The sequence below is a fragment of the Pinus tabuliformis genome, chromosome 2_2 (assembly GCF_031772625.1).
Source record: "Pinus tabuliformis cultivar Carrire ecotype Pingquan chromosome 2_2, CPIR1, whole genome shotgun sequence".
NCBI lineage: Eukaryota > Viridiplantae > Streptophyta > Pinopsida > Pinales > Pinaceae > Pinus > Pinus tabuliformis.
In genome coordinates this window covers 303,156,928-303,179,105 of record NC_142300.1, presented here as the reverse complement: position 1 = coordinate 303,179,105, position 22,178 = coordinate 303,156,928, and the positions used below count along the sequence as shown (strand labels likewise).

The following is a 22,178-nucleotide window of genomic DNA, read 5'->3' as shown; positions in this document are numbered from 1 at the left end:
TTTACCACCTTTTTGGCCTTCAAAGCATTCGTTGAAAAACAATCTGGACATCAAATTCTTAAGCTAAGAACTGATAATGGTGGAGAATATGTTAAAAATGCATTCATCAACTTTTGCACCGAAAATGGAATTCAAATGCAACATACTGTTCCATACACTCCACAACAAAATGGTGTAGCTGAAAGGAAAAATCGCACCTTAAAGGAAATGGCTAATTGTATGCTGCAATCTAAAGGACTCAGTCTTAGTTTTTGGGCCGAAGCAATTAATTGTGCAAATTATATAATCAATCGCACTCCTACTAAGGTTCTAGAGAATATCACTCCAGAAGAAGCCTGGAGTTCCATTAAACCAGATGTAAGTCACTTTCGTGTGTTTGGAAGTGAAGCATGGGCCCATATTCCAGATGAAAAGCATAAAGCCTTAGAACCTAAGAGTGAGAAATGTACTTTTGTTGGATATTCTGAAGATGTAAAAGGCTATAGACTTATTCCATTTAAGTCCAAAAATGTTATCATTAGAAGAGATGTAAAATTTGATGAAAATAAATCGGCCTGCGAGCCTAGTCCGGCGGATGTGCCACCTCTTCCTATCTCTTCTATCTTTGAAAACATTTCTTCTTCTGATGATGAAAGCGAGGATGATAATCCTTCCCCACCTTCTCAGGATCCTCAACTTCCAAGATGGGTCCGTGCTACTCGGGATGCAGCAGGTGATCTTGCCGGTGATCCTACAGATCAGCGACGTACACGTTCTCAGTTTGAAAGAGCCTCTTCTTTACTGGCTCAAGCTCCAGTAAATCATGATCCTGACACTTTTGCAGAAGCTTCAGGCCATCCACATTGGGAAACAGCTATGAATGAAGAATATCATTCATTGATGACAAATGATACATGGGATCTTGTTCCTCTACCAAAGGGACGCAAACTTGTTAGATGCAAATGGGTTTACAGAACCAAGTATGGACCAGATGGGAAAGTTGATAAACATAAAGCTCGTCTAGTTGCTAAGGGCTTTTCACAGGTTGAAGGCATTGACTACACTGAAACCTTCTCTCCAGTTGCCAAAATGAACTCTATCCGCCTTGTTCTTTCCCTTGCTGCCTCTTTAAAATGGGAAGTCCATCAAATGGATGTTAAATCTGCCTTCTTGCATGGTGACTTGCAGGAAGAAATCTATATGGAACAACCCATTGGCTTCATACAAACAGACTCCAGCCTCGTTTTTCGACTTAAGAAATCCCTTTATGGCCTCAAGCAAGCTCCTCGAGCTTGGTATGCCAAAATGGATAGCTTTCTTTTAGAATCTGGCTTTTCTAGGTGTCATTCTGACAATACTGTCTACACCAAGAAAGTGGGCAAATCTCTCATCATCCTTGTTCTTTATGTTGATGATCTTATTCTTACTGGTAGTGATCCCAACCTTATAAACCATGTGAAGTCCAGCCTTAAAAAGAAATTTGAAATGACAGACTTAGGACACTTACACTATTTTCTCGGTCTTCAAGTCTTGCAATCCCAAGAGGGTATTTTCCTTTCCCAGTCCAAGTATGCTTGTGATATTCTTCGTCATTTTCACATGGAAGACTGTAAGCCAGCCACTTCTCCCTTTCAGTCTGGAGTCAAACTTTCAGTCTCTTGTACTTCTCCTGAAGTTGATGCTACCTTATACCGTCAACTTGTCGGAAAACTCTTGTATTTAACCCATACTCGTCCTGATCTTTCCTTTGCTGTTGGCCTTGTTGCTCGTTTTATGCAAAACCCCCGTGAAAGTCATTGGAAAGCAGCTAAAAGAATACTTCGTTATGTTCGAGGTACAGTACAGTTTGGGATTCATTACAGTGCCAAAGCAGCTCCTCTGTTAGTTGGTTTCACTGATTCTGATTGGGCTGGTGACCTTGATGATCGGAAGTCTACTGCCGGTTATGTCTTCACTCTTGGTTCAGGACCTATTACATGGGCTTGTAAGAAACAGGCTGCCATTTCTCTTTCATCAGCAGAAGGAGAGTATCGTGGTGCCGTGGAAGCTAGTAAGGAAGCCTTGTGGCTTCGTCAGATCCTATCAGAGTTTGGCTTTGAGCAGCAGCATCCAACCACACTTTGGTGTGATAATCAAAGTGCCATTCAGCTATGCAAAGATCCAGTCCAGCATCAGCGCAGCAAACACATTGAACTACACATGCACTTCATCAGAAAGCTCATTCATGACCATGTTCTTGAAGTGCAATATTGTCCAACAGATGATCAGGTTGCAGACATCTTCACAAAGGCTCTCACAGAGGCGAAGTTCACTAAACTTCGATATATGCTTGGAGTTCAGGAAGTTGTCACTAAGGGGGGATAGGCTCTAGTGCCTCCTTCCTTCTCCTATTGTGTCATATTTGTAAATCCTTCAATCCTATCCCAAGTTGTTCTTAAGGGGGGATGTTAGGATATTCCGACACATAGGATATAGTTAAGTTCAACTTGGTCTAGTATAGAGTTAGGTTAGAGTTAGGTAAAGTGTGTTTCTTTACCGTTGTACATTTTGTAACTTACAATCCGACGGTCACGATATGTAGTGATCCGACGGTTCACTCTCACCTCGGTATTACCGACACTTGATCCGTGGCTTGACACCCGATTGTTCCATGAGTTCTATTTAAAGCGCATGGAGGGTCATTGTTCAGGAAATCTGTGCATGAGAGAAGCTTATGTAAATTTTCATTCTTTGATTAATAAATTGTCTGTACCCACGTTGGGACAGGCCGTGGACTGTTTCCCTCCTTGCACTCTGAGGGTTTTAACCACGTCAAAAATACTGGTGTATTGATTTGAGATCTGGTTGTGAGCGGTGTCCTCTTGGTATTCTTTCTGAGGAACTTACCCTGTAAATTCCTACAATATTGACCCAAATCATTAGCTTTTACTACACTAGGAATAGTTGTGGTCATGGGATAAAAACAAGGTTTTGACTTACATTCTTCAAGTACTCTCGGAGGGGCTTAAGCACTTCAGACACTTCTCACCCTAGGACACTAACCCACACTAATGCCTCGCACACTTCTCACCCTTGAACACTTCTATTTATTCACTTGTGCCTATAATATGTTCCTATAGAGAGTGCCTATAGAGGGGCTTTCCGACTTCATGTTATTACTTAATTTTTTCCTTATGAATTCATGTTATGACTTAATGTAGGTGCTTTCATGTAGAACCAGTTGGGAAGGACAACCAGTGGGAGATTACGTTGGTTTAGCTCATCTTTAGGCTATTTTATGCATAAAAGATCATTTGCAAAAGCTCATCTGGGTTAGCCAGGCTAGGCAGGTACATTAAGTCAATTCTTTGAAAGGGTTGTTAATGCCCACAAATGTGAATGCTCAAATGCGAATGCTAAAACTAAAGCTATCAAAAGGCAAGCAGATTGATATAAGAGGTTATAGATTGATAGAAGAGGTCATAGATTGATAGGGTGGGTTACCCAAAAACTTCAGGAGAATGCTTTTCTTTCTCTGGGAAATTCTTATGTATTAGCATCAATGCATAATGACACCCTACGTTAGGGCCAGCAGGGTTACATCTAGTAAGTTAATTCTTTTAAAGCATTAGGTCCAACTCATCTATGGACTAGGTCGATGACTAGATTACAATGCTCACTAGCACTGACCGCTAAGCACCAAAGATATAGTCAGGCAAGTAATCAAGTCAGGCAAGCCAAAGAGATAGTCAGCAAGCAATAGATAGAGGATGGAAATAACTAATCCTCTGATTACATTTATTTTGAAATACCAAAAGAGTGAGTCGGTGAAAAAGAAAATAGAAAAAATGGGGTGAAATGGATTGCTTGCTCAGGGCTATGAAAATCCATATTCATTCTATCTCTTTCTCTATGAATGCAGTCAGTTCCTTTCCTTGACTAAGTCTCCGCGTAGTCAAAAGTGGAGATGGAGATAGTGACTCATAAAGAAGGAGAGGAAGCTTGATCGGATCCTCCATATGAGGTTCGACATATAAATAAGTTCCTTTCATGCGAGGCTCTAGTTCTTCACCTCAAACCCGATAACTCAAAACTATCTCCTTGACCTTATTCGGGTTACTTGATGGCCCTTCTATCGATGCAACCCCTTTCCTTGGCCTTTCACCCGATGAGAAGGTAGGACTAACCGATAACCCGATAAGCTAGGTAGGACTAGTCAGTAACCTAATAAGCAAGGCAAGCCCCTTAATAGAGCATAAGAGTAGGAATAAGAGTGGAAGAAAGGTGGGAACACGGTTGGCAAGAGAAAGAATAAAGGAAGGCAAGTCTCCTCTTCCTTTGGTCGAGTGGTTTGTTTCTCGCCCCTCACTATCACTCTCGATGGCAACTCTCGATGGCAGTTGTTCATGAGGCAGGAAAGAAAGACTATTCTTTCATTCATTCTTGAAATTCCAAGTTGATTTCTTAGATTCTTTGATCTTGGTAAGGAAATCTCATGAGTGGTCAAGGAAGTTTGACTAAGTGTGGTCGAGGAAGAGCGTGAGAGGGGAGCTTATTCTCTATTCATTCTATCTCTTGCCAGTGAGTTCTTTGATCCCAAAGGAAGGCTGGTTCTCTTCGCTTGTATAGAAGGAAGGATAGAAGGAAGGTTGGTTCTCTTCATTCATATAGAAGGGCCGGTATGATTAGCGAGAGGGAAGGTAGCCAGAATTAGGGTAAAAGTAGTAAATAACTCCAATAGGGAAGTGGATATTAACTTTGATAATGAGGTGGGCCTGAAGTCCGAGAATGAACGAGAATCATCGACATCTTGCCTTAGGTGCCTTTACCCTTGTCAATGTGGGCCTTGCTCCTGTCTTTCCCACCTTGGTTTCTCTTGTTAGGAAGAAGAATGGAGCTTTCAGGTTTTGTGTTTACTTGTTCTATCTTGATGAGAGAAAAGAGCTACCTTGCTAGCTGATTATGCATCCAACTCCAATCCTTATGGGTTCCCTCAGTGCCCCCTTATTTCTCCTACTTTTGGTCATGAGCATCCATCTTTTTCAGATTGTTGCTGAATTATAGTCTCTTCCATCAAAAGGTGATTCCCTTCTTCATTAGTCTTAAGTGCAGGTGGTAAGTTATCTTCTTTTGTTTTATCCACCTCTCCCTCTCCCTTATGGTCGAGCAACTCAAGTTCCTTACGGTCGAGCGGCCTTCCAGCACCTCTCTGATTTCTACAACTTATATTATTAATACTCAAAATAAAATATTACTCCAACTAACCAATTCTTATTTCTATTCTTACTTAAAATATCTATATATATCTCTCTTGTTACCTTTCCTACTCTTCCTAATAGCTTCAAACTATAAACTTTTATTCCTACTGTCTATATATTATTGTTCCTAAAAGAGAATACCAAGCTTAACCTATATATCATAAAGTATTAATCTTCGAAAAGAAAAACCAATCTAAGTGGTGAAATCCCCCTGATGATGGTCGGGAGAAAGATGAGAAATTCACGAGTGAATGGTCGGGTAAAAGATTTATGATACAGGGAGTGAGAGTTTTCTTTCTATCTCCTTCTACTAGAAATACTAATCCAAGTGGGTAAAGATCATTTCACTTGGTTTAGAGTGGCGAGAATGCATCGTATAAAAAGTCAAGCTACTCCAAAGCTCAGATTGTTGCAAGATAGATAGTTGAGTTTATGATGAACCAAAGCCGCTCTTCCCATTCCTCCAACCTATTCCCGTCCTGTACATGTTAAAGGTTGACTAGTTCTTCGAGCCCATCCCTGTTACAACAACCTATCCACATCCAAGGTTTTCAAGAATGGAATGTGAATAGAATCGGTTATTAACAATGCATAGTTGAGCTGTAGATGAATGAAATAAGAATAGTTGGTTTGGAGTTGCTTTCTATAATGAATCCTAGTTTCTTCTTCGTTGAGTTGATGTGAAATATGCCAACCCTGTAGGGAACCCATCTGCTGCTTTTTAGAAAACATACATAGACCTGAAAATTGTTCTTGGTCGAGCTAACTCAGCGAGTGAGGGTTCCAGCTTAGAACCGAGAGACCCAGTGAGGCATCAAGCTTCATACCGAACAACCTGAAATTGCTCCTTTCCAACTTCTTAACATAGAAAACCCATCCTAATCTCTCCTTTCTCTTGAACATAGCATAGATAACTTGACTTGGTAATTCTCTTATTGGTGCCTAATCGAACATAGGGAACTTGATACTTTCTTTGTCAACCCAACCTTCTCAGCTGCACCACCTGCTTTGTCAACCCAACATATACAACTAGAAATGTCTTGGTTCCTAGTCACCAAACATAGGCTACTTGTTTCCCTTCTTGTTTCTTCCTACCGAACACTTACTAATATCATATCACCTTGCAAGCACTAAACTTATAAACTCCTAATATCTCCCCTCTACTTGACATACTGAACCTTCCTGCTTTACTTGACCCACTTTCCTTGCCTTGATGAAAAGAACCAACTCCATGATGACTTAACATAACCTAAGCTACTTTCTGATGACTTGCAAGAATCAATATGTGTTATTCCCCATTGACTACATGGTTGTCTTATTGTTGTTATTTTCCAATTGACAAAAAGACTTATTGATCTTTTCGTTGTTCTTCATAGCGAGTGTGAGCCGTTCCTCCTTGCCTTGAGAAAGGCTATTTTTTCACCTCGATGAACAAAGGATTTTGCACTCGGCACTTCTTTCTCTTTCTCCTCTGCTCCGAGGGCCCTGGGAAACAGTAAGAAAGAACTAGCCCCGCTGGAACTATAAAGTCAGTCTCTATACTGCCTTTTCATTCGAATCCATCCCAATGCTCTAGCTAAGCCGCCTTGTTCCGATACTAAGTAATCCGAATCTTCTGTGTAACCCGAATCGGAATGAAGTATCTATAGGCCGCCTCGCGCAGTAGTAGCCTTGTAATCTGAACCGAAATAGGCAGGCATCTTTTCGCCCCGCCAGTTCTTGTAGTGACTCACCCGCTCCATATTCTTGGAGGTAGGAGGGACCTATTTATGCCCCGCCAGTTCTATCTAAAGATGTAGTGCCCGCCCAGTATCCTTAGAAGATTCCACCCGCTTCTTTGGATTCTGCTCCGCGAGCTTATTGAAACTGCTGATTCGCCTGTCAGAATGGTCAATTATTGACTCCTTGTCAAATCCCCAGGCCCACCTCTGGAGGTATCCCACCCTCCCCTGAACCGGGCTTTTCTTTTCAGAATGTTTCTACTCGTCTGCGGGAAGAAAACCTTTTGAAGATAGGTCGATAGAGGTGTAGGAGGTGGTAGATAGCTGCTTCTAACCCGCATGGTTGGTCCTACTCCCTCCGCTCACTGGCACTAAGGCGTTGCACCGGCACTATTGTACTGCTTTGTTACCCATGAAAATAGAGGAAATGGATAAGAGAACTGTAGGTTTTAACCCCATACAAAAATTCCCTACATACGAATTCTAAAACACAGAAAATAAATAAAGCAAGAGAATAACACATAAAACACATATACATAGAGATTTTCCCCTGGTTCACAAAACTGGGACTACCAACTTGATTTTTCATTATGTTCCTTTCAAAGTTACAATACATATTTATACATGCCAAAGCATACAATACCATGGACTGAAAACCATCACGTCCAAAACCATGTGCGAAAATCATGCACAAAACCATAGGTGGGTCCACCCAACCTAACATAGGGTCCAAAACCAAAATTTTCTAGGGCGTTGCCCTGGACCCCATAGAGTGGGGTTACCTGCACCCCTCAAACGGCCTGTGACCCCCCACCCCCAGCTACGCAATCAGCACAACCAAGGGGGGGCTCCACCCCCTTCTAACCCCCCTGTTAACTACATGGGCTAGTTGTGGAAAGAATATAACACAACCCAACAAGAACCCCTATCTATCTATGGTTTAGCCCCAGATCGATCGAAGCTCAACATCTATCCGCTCGACCAAGCAGTGAAGTCCCTCGGCCCTTTCTCTCTATAAAGCGGAGATACTTTCTCGGAATTCTGAAACTAAACCATTAGTTACTTATTTGAGAGGGGCCCACCCAGTATTTCTTCTTATGATTCGCATCTCTTTCTATGGGTGAGAGTAGAAATGATGGATCGGAATTGAGTCATTGCTATAGTTTTATTCGCAAACACCGCACGCACTATAGTATAGATCAAAGTGACTAGTGGGGTAGTGGTTTCGTTTCGCTCCGTATGGATCAGGATTTGATATGAAAAAATATGGGGGGGGTGGAAAATAGAATTAGAATAGGTCCTTCAATGGATAGGCCTTTGAATTGGTTTCAGAGCCGCCATCCATCCATTGCTAACTCTGGTTTCAACGGAGGGATAACTAATATGTAATGCCCGGCCGGAGGGAGAAAAGAATCTGTTTATTAAGCAAGTATATCCGCGTGGAACTAATCCATTTAGCTGAAGGAGGGTGGGACTATAGACATTGGAATGGCCTAAAAAACTATGAATTCTGTCTTCCCCAGGTGGGGTTAGGTGCCCATGCTTACCCGTGGTAAAGAAAGAATAGAAGTTCGGTCCTCCTTATCTCAACTGAGGAGTAGACCCCAACCTCTTATTCGTTGAGAGTCGATCATCTAGGGACCTGCTGCTAGTCACTCACTTCCTAGAATCGATAGGCCTCTTTACCATCTGAAGCCATTCTAAAGCACGGAACTGAAATCCATCTACGCTACGGGGTGGGATCCATCTCTCTATCTTTCTTCCTTCGGAAGAGGCTATCTGTCTGAATAAGGTTTGGGAAGGTGGGGGGGGGGGGGGGGGTGGGGGGGTTGGTAGAAAGCTATAAATAGACAAGTTTTGAGCTCTAGTATGAAATATAATAAACTATATAAGAGAAGACTGAAATAAAGCTGGTTCTACAATCTATTTGAAGTAATGTCATTAACTAGAGAGAGAATTGTGTTTCCTCGAAAGCAATAATGGTAAGCGAATCAATCTCCCTGACGCAGACCTAATGATTCCAGTGATTCATCTCCAGCACGCACTGGGGATGAAATGACCCCTCATGCTTGCCTGATCCACTCGTTAACACTATTGAGTGATCGGGAGATAACGTCTAGTATAGATAATATAGAAGAGGAAAGGGAATCAATCACTATTGTATGGTTTATAGCCCGCTAGGTTCCTACCTTTCTCGTGGTCCTATCTACTCTACTCTGCACATTACGCGCACTCTCGAGCTTCCGCACCAGAACACACACAGCGGTGCTAAACCACAAATGCATGCAGAACCACCAACCAATAAGTGAGTGCATGTGGTTAGTTAGGAGTTGAATGGTGAGCTAGTACAATATTTGAGGTCGCTTTACTTGCTCTCATTATCCCCGCACCCTTTCTTCGCTTCGAACCGATCGAACTTACCTGACATAGATACATTTGAGGAGTAACTAAACGAAACAAGGGCGGGGAAAGGAAGTAATGGGCTAAAGAATAAGTAATTGCTAGAACGACTTGTCACCAAATAATCCGCCAGTTACACCGAAAGAGACGGTCAGCACAGCCAGAATGACGTAACCCAAGTTCATTATTTATGTGTCTAAATCCCGCTTTCAGGTATTAGAAACTAGATAGGATGGGTTCACTCGCTTCACTCATTCCCCTGCTACGGGTCACTCGCTTCGCTCGCTCACTTTGAAAGAAATGTGATTTACATTCTGTTAACACCCAGGTTGTTCCCTTTGACTCCTGAGGGAATACGGCCGGGGTAACCACTAACCAAGCTTTGGATTACAGGTTCTAGCCTACCTGTAATCAGAGAGGGCTCCCTCTTTTAGATTTAACTTTGTTTTTTTTTTAAGATTTTAGGCTAGTTATGAGGTAAGAGTTTTGTTTGAATTTTGGTTGTCGGCTATTGTTCAAAGAAGGGCATGCAAGAATCAAAGAGAGTTCAGTCCATTGGGCATGTGGAGTCCAGAAATGAATAGCATTTGATATCTGTGATAAACAGAGGTTCACTGCAAGGCTAGATGGGTATTCATGATACAAACTTTGATTTATAGAAAAGAAATAGTGTAAATTACACCAGGAAAGGCAATCAAGAGTTCTTTCACAGTGCAACAGGAAATGAAGAACAAATCCTACTCAGCAGCAAAAGAGAATTACTGAATAAAGACTTATCACGTGATTAGAGCAAATAGGAGCATTTAAGAATTCCATAGTTGCAGCTAACCCTGAAGAAAACATATTTAGTAGTAAGGATTGAGTTTAGGGTGTCTTTAATGGACAAATCCTGAACTAGTCTTTTACCTTTCTACCAAGATTAATCACCATACATCACAGACAGATTATGTAAGAAATGAAATAAAAATACGGTTAGAAAACACTTATTGTATCACGTCATAACACGAGAATCCTGCAGCAGTCAATAGTTTTATCACAGCGCGTCCAAGCCAAGCCAGTTTTTGGAAACCAAAAGCTCCTTTGCATTATATTTCTCAGAGGATATACAGCCGAGTTCTCTTGAACAACTAAACAACAACCACCCCCAATAAGCTATGCGGGGGTGCATATATACAAAATATCGCAAAATATCTCAACAATGAGTTATTGCACAATAACTGCTCTTACCAACTTTCAAAGATAGCAGATACAATAGTTATTGCCACTTTAAATGGACAATGAATGACTTTTTCAATTCTGTCAGCAATTCTTTGACTTTTGGAGGCAACTGGGTATGTCGGGTGCTTCATATTGATTCTAAGTAATACGCCCTTTATTGCTTTTTCGTGCTGCAGCTATCTCAGCCCCGTCATCTGCATCTGTCGGTCTTGCTTTAGTGGCCAAATTTGTTTGCTGAGTTGGCTCTGTCCACTCCTTTCCAGTCATAGTGAATATATCAATTTTCTGAAAATGATGACTTATAATTGATGTACAAAAATTTGGTGAAAAATTTGTTTCTTCATAGCAATGTTTGTATCATGCTCGTCCACCATTCTTGAGTAGGCAACTGGTGTCTCAAAATTATGCCTAAGGTTTCATCTGCCTCAGTATATTTGTAGTAATTTGGAGGCACTTCAAACAGATGTCTAATCTCATTCATGATAAAAAACAAATTCTCTATTTTGTCATAGAGACTCTGCCCAGATGGAGGCCCTATTTCCTCTGGGGCACTTGATGCTGCAGTGATCTGATTTGTGACATATGTATTTACCCTCTTGGCATAGTTTTCATGAGATAGTAACCTTCCTGCACTGGTTACTAAGCTGGGAAGACCTCTGTTGTGCAATGTTGTAAATTTCTCCATGAATTTGTTCACCTCTGTCTACATTTCCTGGCACCTTCTATCCAATGTTTGTACATGATTTCTCAAAGTGAGCACCCTTTTTACTAGTAAAATGGTATCAGTTATGTTAGAGATACCCATTGCTGCCAGCTGGGGGCCTGTGCGATTGTTAAGGACATTGATCATCCTATTGGCTATCTCAGGCATATTGCCTAGAGATGCCCTTGCTCTTTGACTTTCTTTTTGGGCCCTGCCTATGAGATCTATATGCTCATGGATGGTTTCAATATATTGCCATTGATCTGTTATAGACTGACCAATATTGGCCCATAGGAATTTCTTGATTTCAGCTACAACTTTATCAAGAGAGAGCTCTTTCTCCAGTTCTTTTATTTTCTTCTCAAGAGCCCTTACCTCTCTTGTTTTTTCAGCTACACTTTGCTTTGATTTATCATATTTTTCATTAAGTGTAGCCAATTTTTCCTTGGCCTCATTTAGTTCTGCCATCTGGGCCTCCAGAGCTTGAAGTTCTTTCATCATATTTTTCATATCAAGGCTGGGTGTCTGTCCTGATGTTGTTGCTAGTGCCGATGTTGAAGGGTCTGCCTCTGGTGTTTGTCCTGTGGGAGGACTTATAATTTGAGGAGGCTCCTCAAGGTTAATTATTGGCTGAGAGGGCTGAGGTATCTGCCCTCCTTCTTTTTGTTTCAGGGCTGCCTGTAATGCACCTTCTGTTGCTACCAATCGTCCCTCTGTTTCTACCAATTGTTTGTGTAAAGTCAACATCATGGCCACTACATCTTGATCCTTTCTCTGCTGAGCAACATCTTCTGTTTGGGGGTGAAGGGTTGCTGGAAGTTTGACCATCTTCCTCAAAATTGATATATCTTCATCTTTTTTCTTCATGAGCGTCTGCACAGCTTTAGGATCACTTGGGTCATGCCCAAGCTCTATGATGATATCTTCCAAAGACTTAATCCTGTTGTCTTTGGCTTGAGAAGAAGCTTTCTCCAATTCTAGTTGGGCAGTAGTATTATGGAGAGAATTTTGCAGTTTGTGTGCTAGAAATGTTTTATCTGCAAGAGTAGAGTAGACCATCTCACCCGTTTGCTTATGTAGCTCTATTTGGTCCATTGGGTGGATGTCTTTTGCAAATACTTCTAGGTTGGTTCTGATGTAATCTGCAGCTGACTGTGGCTGCAGCATGGTAGGCATAAAATGGCTCATAGTCATCTTCCCCTCTGTAATGTCATATGCGGACATGAGCCTTTGTTGATTGGTGGGAGCCATTTTGAGCAAATGGTTGTAAAGCTGGATTCTAACTGGCTCATTCCTAGCTTTTATATCCATAAATTGCTTTTTGATTCCAGACTCTGCCCTTCTTTGCTGGCTTGAGGAGTTGACCTCTCCTCCAAGTGGTCTCTCTTGTTCCTGTTGGAAGGAACTGGCTGATGCTTCCATACTAGGGGGGCCCATACCCATGGATGGTCCAATAGGCATCTCTTCTTCAGAAAAAGGGTTTAGCCTTTGTCTTTTCTCGCCTTGTTGACTTGCTGATGTAGTAAGGGGGGTTTCTTGCTATCTGTCCCTCTTCCTGGCTCTTTCTTCATTCATCGGGGTTTGGAGCACTGAGGTCTCCACTGCTATTTCCTGCCTTGGAGGCACACTTTCTTGAACCTGTTGCTCTGTCGATACAGGGGCCTGCGCCATTTCTTCTTGTTGTTCTGTCTGTTCCTTCTGCTGTTTTTCTGTTGGGAGTGGCTGCTCCTGCTCCATTTCTTTCCCCTTATCTGTGCTAGCTGGTAGAGTAGTGGTTTGAGCTGCTTGCTGGGGAGTTGTAGAAGATGAGGCAACTGCTCCAAGTTGAGTATGATGAAAAGAAGAAACCTGCCCACAATATTCCAAGTCAGCTTCCTTCTCAAGTGTCTTTGCTGCTTTTTGTGCTATTTCCTCTTTAGAACTTGCTTCTTCTAGGGTGCCCTCTTTCCATTCTAATTGATTTGCATATTTTTCAATATGTGGTAATCTGATATGATCATAGCTAGCCAATTTATATTTGACCCTTCTAAGACTAATGAAGTGATTGGGGTCATAGGGTGACCAAAGGAAACTAGTTTGCAACTTGAGGCGTTGTAGGATCTTATCTGCTTCTTTCCATGCCTCTTCCCTTTTATTGTAATAAATGGGCCTAGCTGGTTTTTGACTTTGAGCTGTGCCTTTTTATTTTTGCTGTGGAAATGGGTCATGTCTGCATTTCCAAACTGTCTGAAATATTATAAGGCAAAAAGTCTCATAGGGACATATCTTGGTAGCCTGTATGGGGCTAACTCACAACCATATATCCTGATCACTGTATGGTATTGGTAGAAGTACCAATCTCCAATGCTATAGGCCTTTGAGAGCTGGAGGATTCTTTGCATGTCATCTGTGAATATTGGAGGAGGAGAACTCAACAACAAGGACATGGCTGGGTGGATGAAAAGGTCTATGAATTCACAGTAGCTATATGGTGAAAAAGAGGTGTGATGAAAGATTGAAGACCAAAATACCACAGACCTTTGGTTCCCCTGGGCTTCAAACTTCTTGAGAGTAATAGGGAAGCTATCAGGCTGATTAAATAGGAACAAGTGATAGATGTAAGAAGTGTATCTAAACACCCTTTCCCTCTCTAAATTCATCAACTGTTCGTGAATTTTGTTAGCAATGAATGCAGCATAATCATAGTGAACCAAAGGAGGCTTTCCAGGGGAGAAGACAGACATCATAGCCAGAATGGTTTCATCAACATCCTTAGTTGACCTGTAACCCAGGACATAACTGATCATATCCACAAGAATCTTGCCCAACTCATTGAGATATGCATTTCCAATAGGAGGAGACCTCACAGTTTGAGAGCCTGATTGAATGAATAGTTGATTAATCTTTATGATTTGGGCACTGGACAGCTTGCCTCCTTGGTCTATCAAGTGCATCATGGACAGAGGAGTCAATGGCTTTGTAGTATGAAAGCGCAACATTTGATTTATAGCCTCAGGGGTGACATAGAACAAGACTGAGCCTGAGGGACTGAGGAAAGCTCTCTGACATGGATCATAGTTGGCACTGCATCGATGGATTAAATCTGGGAGGACATTGACTTGAGGAAGATTGAAAATGGGCAAATTGGAGTCCCAAATCCCTAGAATATCAGTTCCATTGAGATGTTTGGCTTTTAGCTCATTGATTAAATGAATATGATACTTGCTGTAATCTAGGATTACTTCTGCCATCTGATAGTCTCTATCAGCCAGGGGCTGCCATTCTAGCTCTCTGTGTGGGGCATTTAAAGGTGGAATGTTTAGAGCTACAGGGGCCTCCATGGTCCACTGATACTTGGAATTGGATTTGAACTTGATTTTCTGGGCACAGCGATACAGAGCAGTGAATTTCCAATGAGGGGGGAAATTTTCAGAGAGGACAAGGTAGACATGGGAGAAACTGAGTTGAAATGCTCTAGGAAGAGATTCAATGAGCAAATGTTGGGTTTTGAGTGTGGCTTTCCCGGTGGATTTGTCTAGCAGAGGTTTAGATTTGCGAATGCGCAAACAAACTGTGAATTTGTGGTAATTTGTCACAATGTGGAACCTCTGTAGGTGAATTCGGGCTTACAGTGGGAAATGAAACGCTGGTCACCGAGGATTCCTAGTAATTACTGTGTTTTTCTTTCGTTTCTTGCTTATTTTGGTGAATTATGCAAAAACCACGGTACACAGAGGGATACCGATAAATAACTGGGTTTACTATGACAATGGTGTTGACATGCAGGTGAATCCACGGCGCCAGCAGCAAGGAAGTAGTCTTGAAGGTTGGTGAGCAAGCGACGTAATCGCTCATGCAGGAGCACAATAGCTTTTTTGCAAAAAATGAGAAAAAACGCGATTTCGGGAAAAAATATGGAAAATTTGGCCTTTGGCGCCTTTTGTCGGATGACGTCAGCATGACGTCATAGGTGGGGTCAGGTACGGAGTGGTGGCGTGGCGGCTTTTAAGTGGTCCACGTGGATGGGTGACGTGGCAGACAGCTGGAGCAATGGCGGGTCAGGCGCTAACATGGTGCTGATACGGCAATGACTTGGAGCTGACGTAGGGGCGACGTGGCGGGCGGTAAACAGAAGGTGGTAAGCGGTAATATCGGACAGCTTAAGGTACGGGCATGGTTTTGGCAGGAGGCTGCCCAATACAACCCAAGAGCGACACGCGTCCGAGCCCTGATGTCACCCTCTGACAGATTTCAGGCACTAACGTACAGGCATCGGGGGTGGTCCAATATTGCTGTGGGCTATCGGATGGGAGGGCCCAGATCCGACGGTCGACGGGGAGCAGACGTGATCGAGAAATACGGCGGGGCCCGAAGAATAAACAAATGATATTTCTGGAAAGGCGCGCCAGGAACAAAACTTAGGACAACGGCGGATTTGCGGGTTTTGCAATGTTTTTTAGAACAAATGGGTTTTCATGTATTTGTTGGTGAAATGCGCTTGGGTTGTTAAATCAACCAGATGTTGATTTAATCCCGAAATAGACCATTTAGCACGCTTTTGCCTTAGCGCTAAACTCCTTTGTGCTCCGACCCTTTGGGACTTAAGGCTATACTGCCTAAGGGAAGGGGGAATACATATTTTTGGGGTTTTTTATATACAATAGTGATATAGTAATAGGGAAAAGGGGAAGATAGGGAGTTAAGTAATAATAGAGTTAGTAATTAGTATTGGATGGGAGATATGGAAGAGAGGAAGCAAACACTAAGTTTTTAGGGAACAAACTTAGTTATGAGATTAGATCAAAATGAAAAGATTTTTACACAAGAAATGTTGCTCTTCTATATAACAAGAATCAACAAATGAGTTTGACTTCTCTTATGAACAAAGGTGATAATGGGATGTTAGAAAGAAGTTTGATAGGGAATGATTGGGAGGTTAGACATTCTTCACTTTGCTGCCACAAAAATGCTGAATAGGAAGATCTGCACTGGCCACCATGTGTTTCCTTTGCTTAGGCCAGTGATATGAAAGAAATCATGCTTCTGCAACCCCATCTACCTACCCATTCTATTGCCCAGCATTTTTTATTACTTCAAGGAGGGTGCACTTAGACTGGCAAGCCCTCAATTGCTCTCTTTCTTTTCTTTTTTCATTTTCTTTTGATTCTTTATCTAAGGCTGGCCTTATTACTTCCAAGGCCCCAGATTAAGTAGTTGGGAACCTTCATTCTCTGCCTAACTACTAATCTGCCAAGATTGAACAGTTTGGACAGATTTCTTTCTCTAATATACAACAAAAATTGAAATATGGCATGACCCAGCTTAGACTGTTGGATCACCCATTTAGATGTAGGACAGTATCAAACAACTGTAGGTAGGTGTTTTCCACAAAAATATGAGATCTTTGCATCACCAAAGTAGAGCATATTTGGAACTTCCCCTGCCAATCATGAAAAATGAAACCTATTGGTATAGGTAGCTAACAGTGGCTCCACTTGGGGATGGTTTTTCTATTTGAAAGACCAAGAATAGTAGGTTAGAGTGCCTTGGCTCTTGACTTCTTATCAAAACTTTGAAGGCTTTCTCCTTGAATTTCAAAACTGGAATCTTCCACCATTGTGGAACTTTTGAAGTAAAAAGCCTTTTCCTGCTTATTTACAAAACTTATGAAGCTGCAATATCTATATGCTGAAAGAAAATACTATATACAACTGATAATGTATAGGGCAAAGCGATGTTATATACATGGAAAGTAGTCAAAATAATGCTTTAACATGCGGCCATTCACAGGGCCCTCTTCTACTTCAGTATCATCCAAATTCTTCAAGAAATAAGTGTTATTTCCTTGTACTGCTTGAATTACAAAGGGTCCCCTCCAGAGGGAGTCAAGTTTGCCATGCTTTCCTTTGTCTTCTCTTCTTGAATCCCATTTGAGCACTTTATCACCAATGAAAAAATCTTCAGCCTTTGATCTTCTATCAAAGGTTTTCTTCAGCTTCTCTTGTAGGACTTGAACTCTGCTGTACACTTGATCTCTGGTTTGCTGTAAACAAATTATCTGGTTGATTCTTCTTTGCATGTTATTTGGTTCAGCCTGACTTTCTCGAAGTAGCTTCATGACAGGGACCCCTAATGATGAAGGGAATTTGGCTTCCATTCCATAAACCAACTCATATGGGCTGACCCCAATAGATCTTTTAGTTGTTAGCCTATCTGCCCATAAGGCATTTACAAGCTTCTTATGCCAATTTTTCTTATTCTCTTCCAATATCTTCTTAATGATGTTGATAAGGCTTTTATTAGATGATTCAACTAAACCATTGCCTTGAGGGTAGTATGCAGTGGAATGGCCCAAAGTGATATGGAATTTGTGACAAAGGTTCACCATCTTCTTGGATCTAAAAGAAGCAGCATTGTCTGTGATAATCTTGTCAGGACAACCAAATCTGGAAAGAATATTAGTTTCAAGGAACTGAATGATAGTAGAATCATTTGCTTGTCTACATGGAACAGCCTCAATCCATTTAGTGAAATAATCTGTGGCTGTTAGGATCCATTTATGTTGGCCTGAAGATGAAGGATGAATCTCCCCAATGAAATCCAAGCCCCATTGCTGAAAGGGCCTTTCTGTTGCAATAGGCTTTAAGGGAAGTGGTAGTAACTTTCTTTTTCCCTCAAACATTTGACACTTGTGACATGAAGTGGTAAAATTTTTAACATCAGAGAACAGAGTGGGCCAATAGTAACCTGCCCTTAATATCTTATCCACAGTGGACTTCCAATACAAATGTCCACCACAATCACCTGCATGAAATTCTTTCATAACATTGTTAGTCTCATCCATATTCAAACAATTCAGCAATATACCTTCATGATTTTTCCATAGTAAATTACCATTTATAACACAAAATCTTGAAGCTTTCATTTTTAAAAATCTAGATTTGGTTCTGGACAATCCTGGGGGAGCACACAGGTTTTGCAATACATAACAGATATCAGAATACCAAAGGGATTGTTCAAAGGCTATATTGACCTTTGGAGTCGCCAGCTCTGGTTCATTGTCCAGTTGGTTGATATCCAAGGCTTGGAAGTTTGCTTCAGACATCAATTTAGCCAAACCTTGCCCTTTAATTAGTTTTGTAGGTCTTATTTCAATGTCAAATTCTAAAATGTTAGCAATCCATTTTCCTCTTCTGCCCTCTAAGATTTCTTGAGTCAATATTTCTTTCACAATGGCATTCGGTACATAAGCAATAACATGGGAGTATAGGATGTAAATCCTAAAGTCTTTGATGGCCTTAACCAAAGCATAAGCTTGCTTTTCCATGATCTGATATTTCAGAGGTGCATCTCTGAGGGCTCTACTGAAGAAAGCAATCGGTTTTTCATTCCCCTGATCATCTTTCTGCAATAAGACAACAGCAATGGTATGCTGGGAGGCAAAAGAGAAAATGATAAATTCTCTGTCAAATTGAGGATTTGTTAAGACTGGGGTTTGGGTAAGGGCCAATTTAATACCTTCAAAAGCTTGATTTGCTTCTACTGTCCACTTCACCTTAGAATCCTTTTTTAGCATGTTGTTTAGCAATCTGATCAATTCTGCTAAGTTTGGGATAAATCTCCTTAAAAAGTTGATCTTTCCCAAGAAGGCTTGTAATTCTTTAATATTTCTTGGATGGGGCATTTGCAAGATGGCCTGTATTCTGTCTAGATCAATTCTAATGCCATCCTTTGAAATGATATGACCCAATAGCTTACCCTCTTCCAAACCAAATAGAGACTTCTTGGGATTTAAGGAAATTCCATATTTCCTACATGTTATGAATATTTGTCTCAAGTGTTTCAGATGTTCTTGGTCAGATTTTGAAAAAGGTGTGAGGTCATCTAAGTAAATAACAAGGAAATCGCAAATCTCTTTAGCAAAAGCAATATCCATTGCTCTCTGAAATGTAGCTCCTGCATTTTTCAACCCAAAGGGCATTTTGACATACTTGAAAGTTCCCCATAGGGTTGTGAATGTTGTTTTATCCTGATCATCAGGGTGGACTAAGATCTGATTAAAGCCTGAAAATCCATCAAGTAATGAGATTCTTGAAGCCCCCACCACTCTTTGGAGAATGTGATCCATTTTGGGTAAGGGATAATTGTCTTTGAGGGACACTTGATTCAAATTCCTTAGATCAACACAAAGCCTAATCTCACCAGTTTTCTTTCTTGTGGGGACCAAATTTGAAATCCAGTCTGAAAACCTGATTGGTGCTATGATACCGGCTTTAAACATTTTTTGTACCTCTTTCTCAATGGAAGGGAGAAGCATAGGGTTGATTCTTCTTAATTTTTGCTTGAATGGCTTTTGATTAGGCTTGAGAGGGATGGTGTGTTGAATAACAGAGGTGTCATAGGATTTCAAATCCTCATAACTCCATGCAAACACATCTTGGAACTCTTTAAAGAGGTCAATGTATTTGGGCTTCTGGTCGGGAGGTAAAGATGCAGACAATTTTATTATCTTGGGTTTTTCAGTAGTTCCAATGTTGCATTCTTCAATGGCAGCATTAAGGGGTTGCATTTTTGGTTTCCTAGGAATATCATTTGAGTCAAAAATGTCCTCCAAAGGAGTCAGGCCCGTTGGTAGAAAATTGTCTTTTAGTTGTATGACTTCAACCTCTGTACCAACTATTTCATCAAAATGTAATTGTTTGAGTTCATGTATATTTTCCTTGTCAAAGGTTGTTGGACAAAGTATATGATTTGCTGTCTTGGGTGATATAGTTGTTTGGTCCTATTCTCTTAGTAGTTGTGTGTCTTTCACAGCATCAACATCAATGTTTAAACCTGAAAACTTATGCTGCAAGGTCAAGAAACTATTTATCTATGTGTCATCCTCAAATAGTTTCCAATCTTTGACATTGTTTGGGATAGAAGGTCTGTGTTTTATCTCAGCTGTAAAACAATGGTTGGGTTCAAAAGGAAATTTGCATGTACTGGCAAATGTAGCTAAACTATGTGCATGAAGGTTGTGGGTTCTAGATATTTTGGTCATTTGAAATTCAGTGAAGGCCTTGAGTATTTCAATAGCAGCAGACCTGTATGATCTTAGTCTTTTGTCATTGGTGACAAAATTGCCTTTCCCTTGTTGAATAATGAGGTCTGAGTCTCCCAGGATTGAAAATTTTGTGGCCTGTAAGGATTTTTCCAGTTTGAGGCCTAGCAAAAGAGCCTCATACTCTACCACATTATTAGTACATCTGAAATTAAGCCTATAAGCTCGACCTTCTGCATGATTGCTTTGTTTGTTATGAATCCATACTCCAGCTCCTGCCCCTGATTTGTTGACTGATCCATCAAACTCAAGAAACCAAAGGATTTCTTGATTTAGGGGAGGTTTAACAGCCTCTCTATGACTTGGGATTGAAAGCTGGAGGTCTTGTTTTTCGTCTGGTTTGTCTTCTATAACGGTCTCATCAATTGATTGCTCAACCTTGATTTCTTGGGAACTTGATTGCTCATTCATATGCAGATCTTGTTCAAGTAAGACAGATTTGTTATCACATATTGGACTTATATCATCATTGAACAGAATGAAGGAATCCATGTCAGAATGGACTGCATAAATAGGGAAATTTTGAGGTTTTTCTTCACTGCTCACCATGTATTTCATGAGTGATTCTCTGTATAGCCTCTTTGGTTGCCCAAGGACAGAGATGGTGGCATATGACATATCCAATTGTAGGGAACCCTAGAGTTTAGCTCCTCATGATCTTGATAACAACATTCCATATTTGGGTGGGATATCAGCAACTACAACATCCATTAAAATTGTTTTATTTGGGTACTAGACAAGGGAAACACATAGATCTTTTATCAAGCCTAAACACTTAACTTGGCTGGAGTCAAATGAAAATAGGTCCTTATATGGTCTTGTGATGTCTAGATTCAATCTCTCCATTACTGACTTGGGCATAAGGTTATGAGAGGCGCCTGAATCAAACATTGCATTGTGTAATATCTTATCATGAATATGCAAGCTGACATAAAAAGGTAAGATTCCAGTACTTCCTGTCTTTCCGTCAACTTCTGGACCAAAAAGCAATTCTGGGGTGTCATCCAACACATTGACATCATCCTTGTTGTGGGTCAGTTGAAGGGACTTCTTGATTTGTTGTTTGTAAATGTTATGTTTAGCTAGCTCTGAAAGAGGAATAACTATCTTTAATTTACCAATTTCAGCTTCTAAGTCAAAAGGTTTTTCAGATTGGATCTTGGTGTTCTGATTAACAACTTTTTCTTTGTCAATTGACTTTTTAGAGGTTTCCTCTTGACTTTCTATCTGATCTTGAGGTTTATCGTTTTTGCTCAACTTTTGAGAAGTGTTACTTGGATTGTGCTGTAAAGGCAGTGTAGCCAATGGCTGTTGATTTGAGGGAAATGCTTCGGTTACCTCTTCAACTGTTACTTCATATGTAATTGAATCAGTTTTGTCAATTGGCTCTGTGATAATAACCTTCCTGGGCTGTTGGCTATCTTTTTTTTTCTCAGGCTGTGTCACGTTTATAGTTCTGCTTCTCAATTTGTATTGTTTATGAACTTCAAAAACAGCTATGTCATAGCCTTGTTTGAAATCAAATGATTCAGCTGATTTAGTTTGGAACTGATTAATGTCATCATCCTTGTGATCTTCTTGAATCAGAAAAACTTGCTGATCATCGTTCAGGCCCATCAAATTAATGTGGGTATCATCTATCTGCTCACTAGAAGTGGATGCTTCAGCATAGTTTTCTTGGAACGGAGGCCTAATCTCTGGTTCAGGGCTGGCCTTGCCAACATTAGGATTTTGATTTCTTCTAAAATTGGGGTTCCTGATAGGATTATTCTGTGGTGCCTCCCATGATGATTTCCTCTCAACTGATTCTACTATGTCTCCTAATCTGTGCATACCAG

At 40.9% G+C, this 22,178-nt stretch overlaps 1 pseudogene; it reads left to right on the top strand.

Annotated features, from left to right (window-relative positions):
* LOC149192496 (110 kDa U5 small nuclear ribonucleoprotein component CLO-like) overlaps positions 1-22,178 on the top strand; it is a 118,866-nt pseudogene that overhangs the window by 56,934 nt on the left and 39,754 nt on the right.